Genomic DNA, 6,585 nt, shown 5'->3' on the forward strand with positions numbered 1-6,585 from the left:
AAGGCCCGTTACATCATTTGATTATGTTCTACAGCAAATCGCGTGACAGAAATGGTCGGGCCACAGGTCCGACCATCGCCGCCGGCAGGCCAAGCAGGCCCGGCCCCTGCCGAACGGAGTTGCCGGCGCAGCGAAGCAAAGCTGGCAACTTCGTTTGGCGGCAGGGCGGGCCTGCTTGTTATTACAAAGATCAGTAGGCAGTAGATTATACACCCTACATACTTGACTTTTTATGACCCGACGTTTTATCATAATATATCTTATCTTAACTCCTGGTATTATGTTTATGAACCTTACTGACATGCATGGTTGAATAAAAATGTTCATGTTATCTTCATAAATTGTTTTCTGAAAATTATTTCACTGCCAGAGTAAATTTTTGTTTCAAGAATTCCATGTGTCCTTAGATAAGTCACACACAGAGAGAATGATCTATGTTTATCCTAACAGCCAACTTTCAGTTACATTTGATGCGATCACAATTTACTCACATAATATCCCAGCCCTATTCTGATTCTGTGTTAGTAGCACTGCGACGCAACGCTTTGGCATGGAGTGACGCCCAACTGACTAAGGAAATTGATTACTGCCGCAAGCAACGATTTGCCTGGGAGAAAGTGTCCGATTGCCGTTGCTGGATCTCGCTCCTCCGTCGGACACGGTCAGACGCGATCGTGATCGCGGTGCTATTACCCCGACCCGCACCACCCCTATCGCGCTGTCGCCCCCGCGGCCTCCTAGCAGCTGTTGCCCCCGGGGCTCCAGGCTGCGTCCACCACCTCTGCCGCCCCCGGCGAGCCGCCGCTGCCCCCACCAAACGCCATCCAACCCCCGCATCCCACTGCCCCCGCCCACACCTACCTTCGGCTACTGCACGTCGCGGAGGTGCTCCCTGCAGTTAATCACCCCAATAATACTTATTGCACTTGGGCCTCGGAGTAAAGGTCAACTTGGCGAGACGCGGAGGGGTATTTATTTTCTTTGATTTTTGGTTTCCAGGTGCTCAGCGGCCATTAAAGTTAGTCAAACTTTCAAAGGAAGGGAATGAGTGGAAGGTCACTGACCCTGACCCCCCAATTTTGGGGCGAAGGGAGTGTGAGGCGAGGCAGTCAATCATCAGCCGAACGGAGGTCGCTGCGGCAGCTGCTGACCGAGCCCTGTTCGTCATAATGGGTAGGTAAACTTGTGGATTTTCTACAATTTGTAACACGCGAGTGTCGATTTCCATCAGTGACATATCTCTTAATACAAATGACAGATAACATCCGTGATCACCCTGTGGTCAGAAACACCCTGACCCAGGAGGTGTCGCGGCCGCATCCTGACTTCCTCCATCTTATTGTCAGTATCCCGGCCAATCCGACACCAGCTGATGTCCACAAAATTGTGTGGTCGCTCCCTTGCCTGACACAGCGAAATGCAAATGAGGTACACAATTTTTGGAGCAATAATGCTTTTTGGGGTTGTAAGACTTCATAAATAAATTAAAAAAAAAATGCAGAATTTACACTTTTCACTTCTTTACCCATGTTTTATCTTTCTTCCAGATAAAGCTGATAGGAAGTCAGGGTGTGTACCTCAGCAAAATCAAACTGTCCAGACTGCAGGAGGAGCTGGACCGCCACAAAAACGGAGGGGTGTTTTTTATCCCGCTCTTTGGCTTAAAAGCTATATGAGCGGGCTTATGCCATCGACTCTGTGTCTGTCTGTCTGTCCGTCTGTCTGCTCCCCAAGAAGGACGTGAGTTAGAGGTCTGAAACTTTCAGGGTATTATTGTTGTCACTTCTGGTCAACGAAACGGTTGGGGCGCGCAAATCCTGGCAACCACCCCTGAGTGGGTCTTACAGGGAACCCCGCCAAGTGAAAATTTCCGATTTTCATTCTACTTAGGGAAATTGTTGGTCTAAATATGTTATCAAAGGACACATCAAAGATTGTTGCTTAAATTCATATTTAGGGGTCATTTTGGGTATTTTTTCAAAAAGCTGCTATTTCAATTATTTTTTAACTTTCAGGAGTGCATCCGAAGGGGTAACTCGTCAAATTACGGCCCTATGGGCGAAAATTTCGTCTGTTTTGCTGTATCTGAAGCCGTTTAGGCGCTACCGCCACGTTTAGGAGGGGAAATGTACAGAAATCACTATAGGGCTTAAGAGCAGCGTTTGTAAAAAGCAGTCTCACAAAAAATGTTATAAAACAAAAGTTGTAGAAAAATGTAAGCTCTTTAACTTTTGTTTTTTAACATCTTTTGTGGGACTGCTTTTTACAACCGCTGCTCTGAAGCCCTAGTGATTTCCGTAGATTTCCCATCCGAAACGTGGCGGTACCGCCTAAACGGCTTCAGATAGAGCGAAAGGGTAAATCGTGAAAGAAGAACTCTCTGGGCTAGAATGTCGTCCGTTTGGCTTTCACTGTTTACTTTCAAAATGGAATTTTTCTTATACAGAAAAAAAATAGGCGATTTTACATAAAAAGCATGTAAAACTTTACAACACATTTATGTAAAGTTACATGCACTGGCATTTTTACGACATGTTTTGTTGTAAATTTACAACCAATGTAATTTTACAGAAGTCTTATAGTAAATGTAACATAATCATGTAATTTTCCCAGTGAAGTGAGGTAAATTTACAAGACTTGGTAATGTTGTTACTGAAACTGAGTAAAAATTTTCCAGGCCTTAGCTATTATAGTAGATGAACGTGAAAATATGACTCGAAATGGCAGTGAGAGTATGGAGCTGACCAGCAGCAGCCAGTGCCACACTGAAGACACGAGTTTAATAGACATTGTTCTTCTCTTATTTGCCGTATGTGTGTCTCTAGCGTTCGCCTCTTGCCGAAAAGGGCCGGTTAAGTCTGAGAGCACATCTGTTGATGCTGCAGTCGACGTGTCACCAACACCACCACAAGATGACGCAGAGTTACAGAACGCAACCAAACACGCCCTCCTAAAGTCTGACGCGTGATAATTATGACGTTAAGCTTACCGCCGGTCCAGCGGTTTTGCTGTCCTATCACAAGGGAAGTGGGTTCGAATCCCACACCGGACATTTTATTTTGTAGTTTATCTTTGAGGCCGAGCCCACTGATTTGCGCTGCCCTGCGTCGGGCCGCCCGCCGCGCCCGTCCGCGCCCGTCAACTGTAATATTTGCGTCATTTTTAAAACGACCCGTAACCTAGCACAGGTCAGGTCATTTTGCCTGCAAGTCAATCCTTCGGACTGGCGTGCGCTCATGGAGGCGTTTCAAGATGCAACACGGAATTCAGCCTACACGTACCTCCTTTTCGATTTTTCCTACAATCAAGCCGACCACTTGCGACTACGTACCAATATTTTTCCTGATGAGAACACCGTCATCTACGTCCCAATGAAGAAGTATTTAAGAGGTGTCCCTCGTGAAGTGTCTTTAGTCACTTCTCGTCATGGCTCCGAGTAGGACCTCGGTCGAGGAAAACAGACACGTCCTCCAAGCCTTGCGCTTCGCGAGGCCCCCGATACGCAAGGCCATTCTGAAGGCTGCCGACCAAAAGATTGTGAACTCCACTGCCGAGATCTGTGATTGTCTCCTTGCTGGGAACATCCCACTAAATCCCGAGGATAAGACGCAACTGTTCAAGTACCGTAACATCCTTCGAAGATTGGCGAACCCTAGTGAAAAGTGGCAGCATAAAAAAGCGGCACTTAACAGACTGGTGGAGCAATTTTACCTCTTATACTGAGCGTGCTGGCCTCTGCCCTGGGTTCCCCTGATTGTTCTGAAATGGAGCACGTCAAGAAAATGATTCTAGTGCCCAGTGAAACAGTAGCACGCCTTCAAGAAAAAAACAGTCATTCCTTCTCCCTCCGACAAAATAAGCCAGCTCGATGGGAAGATGAATGCAGTGCTTGGTGCGTCTGGAAGCGATGCTGAGAAAGTTAAACAGTACGAACAGCTGCTTATGAGATGTCGAGGGGGAAATCACTTGCGAAATAGTTCGTACACCTTCCCCCGAAATAGTCCGAAATAAAGGCGAAATAGAGGCGAAATAGAGCGAAATAAAGACGAAATAGACGCGAAATAGTCGGTGAAATAGTCGCGAAATACCCCTGAAATACTCCGAAATAGCGCGAAATAGCCTGAAATAATCCGAAATAGGCGGGAAATAGCCGAAATGGCAGGAGAAATAACCGAAATGGTAGGAGAAATACTACGAAATAGTCCGTACGCTACGAACCCTAGTGATTTCCCCCTCGTGAGATGTATGCATTTTATCAACGAACAACGCAAACCGTTTCGTCTCACTCTACCTGTCGAGCCGGACGACGATACCGACAAAAAGTGGACCCGCCCGATTTATTTCGAAGCCAGGGCGAAGTTGTCATGCCCCCGAAATACAAAAACACTTCCACTGTTGTGTACGATCTCCTGAAGAGGTGTTCTGGCGTTGCCTGGAATGAAGACGGTGAAGTTACAATGGCAGGCCAGACTTTCCCTCAATCCAGTATTGTCGATCTTATAATCGACGCTGTAAAACAAAGGAAAACGGGGAATGCTGCAGGGTGGGACGCGTTATGTCTCGTTCTTGCCAAACCAACTTCCCGATTGATGTTATAAACATCACAGCTTACAAACGTCTCATACGACAACAGAGAGGCGCCGGGTTAACATCTCACCATGTCGGCCAAGTCGTCAGCCAGCGAAAAGTGGACGGCGGCCACGAGACGACTACACCGAACTCAAGCATCAAGTGGAAGTCCTGGGGCAGGTGAAGTTGAAAGTGTATTTACGGACCCGAGACACCCAGCAGGATTTAGTACGCTCTGGAAAATCCACGGGATAGAAGACTTCGAAGAAGGACATCGTCACCTACTTATTCGTATACACTACACAAGTCTGCGCGACGGAATTTTCAAAGAAATGTGACGTGTGCGGATGTGGCTGACGATTGTTGGCAATGTGACCTCTCAGACATGCAGTCATTAACAGAGGACAATGATGGGTTTCGTTACATTCTTTGTGTTATTTGTGTATTCTCAAAGTACGCGTGGTTTATCCCGGTAAAAAATAAAAAATGTTGCGAGATCAACAGAGCCTTCAAATTCTTGTTTGACACGACACCTCGGCGGTGCACTTGCCTCATCGGCGATAAGGGTGAGGAATTCAGTAGTGTGCGTTTTCAACAATTCTCGCACCAATACGACATTGAGTTTTACCACACAAACAACTCCGACACTAAAGCTGCAGTGCGTGAAAGATTCCAGCGAACACTAACAGGGAAAATGTACAAGGTGTTCACTCACACAGAAGACTACACGTACATTGACGGTGTGCTCGATCAAGTCGTGTATGCATACAACTAGGTAGATGTACGCCAGACCACGTCTCGCGTAACAGGCTTCGCGATATCTCACCTAGAAAGGATAGCTTAAATGGAGTACGTACTGCAGCGCCCGTGCCCCCCGGTCACAGAGTGCTTGGCACGCTCTGCAGGCTCTACTATTGGGCCGATTGCAGAAAATTTGGTATCGACGGACTCGGAAAGGTGTGAGGATGGGCTAGTTGACGACAGAATTGAACAAAACTCACCGGGGTGGGGCGTAGAGGGGCCTAAATGATCGGCGCCGACGCTGTCCGCATCCGCTGCAGGAGCTGGCTACCTGCGCGGCGGGGCCGCCGGGTCGGGCGGGCGGGCGAGAGCCGGCCGGGCAGGAGGGGAGCGAGGCGCTTCCCGGAACCGGCCGGCTAGGGCCGGCTAGTGTGATTTTGGGCGGGTCCAAATTTTGTCCGTCCGAGCTCAAATATTGAACAGCTTCTTACGGAAATGGACAGAGGACTTCAAGACGTTTCAAACGATTCCAAACGCCACCCCAATATTCAAATTTTTGGTTTTTGGGTCTAGTCACGGTAGTACGTGGATAACACCCAAAATTTGAATATTGATGAGTGAGCTCTAGCTCAAACCGTTGAGGCGCTAGAGGGTGTTTTTGACGAAAATAAGCGAAAAAGTGTACAACCCTGCATGATTAGTCGAAGTGACGGGCGTTGACGGGCCCCGGAGGCCCGTATCTTTGTAAACATTTTTGCACTACCTGACTCGGGTGTCAGCGCCGCAGGCCAAGGTAGGTGTATGCCAGGGGCGTCGCAGCGTAACAGTGTTTCGTGAGGTATCGCGAAGCCTGTTACGCGAGACGTGGTCTGGCGTACATCTACCTTGTATTTTGACGAGTTGCCCCACCAGAGACCATCAAATATCTGAGAAACAACATTAAAACGGTTTGGGGTCATTTTCGTGTGGAAATCGCCCTCTGGCGACCTAACGGTTAGAGATAGAGCCAAACGGACAAAATTTTGTTCCATAGGTATCTACTTTGAAGAGTTACGTCTGAGAAAAATGTTACAAAAAAATTGGAAGTAAAATTTTGGGTTCTTTGTTTTTGATTTTTTTGACAGGCCAATTTTTAAGCAAGAGGGCTCAAAATCAATACAGTTCTTGCTTTTTATGATACACAGCTACACTAAAACTTCCAGGTACCTAGCTCAAACTGTTCTCGAGTTCAGCCAATAATTCATACCACAGAAACATCAAAATGACGCCACAAGA

Source organism: Frankliniella occidentalis, unplaced genomic scaffold (genome assembly GCF_000697945.3).
Source record: "Frankliniella occidentalis isolate FOCC.00 unplaced genomic scaffold, Focc_3.1 Scaffold12, whole genome shotgun sequence".
NCBI classification, from domain to species: domain Eukaryota; kingdom Metazoa; phylum Arthropoda; class Insecta; order Thysanoptera; family Thripidae; genus Frankliniella; species Frankliniella occidentalis.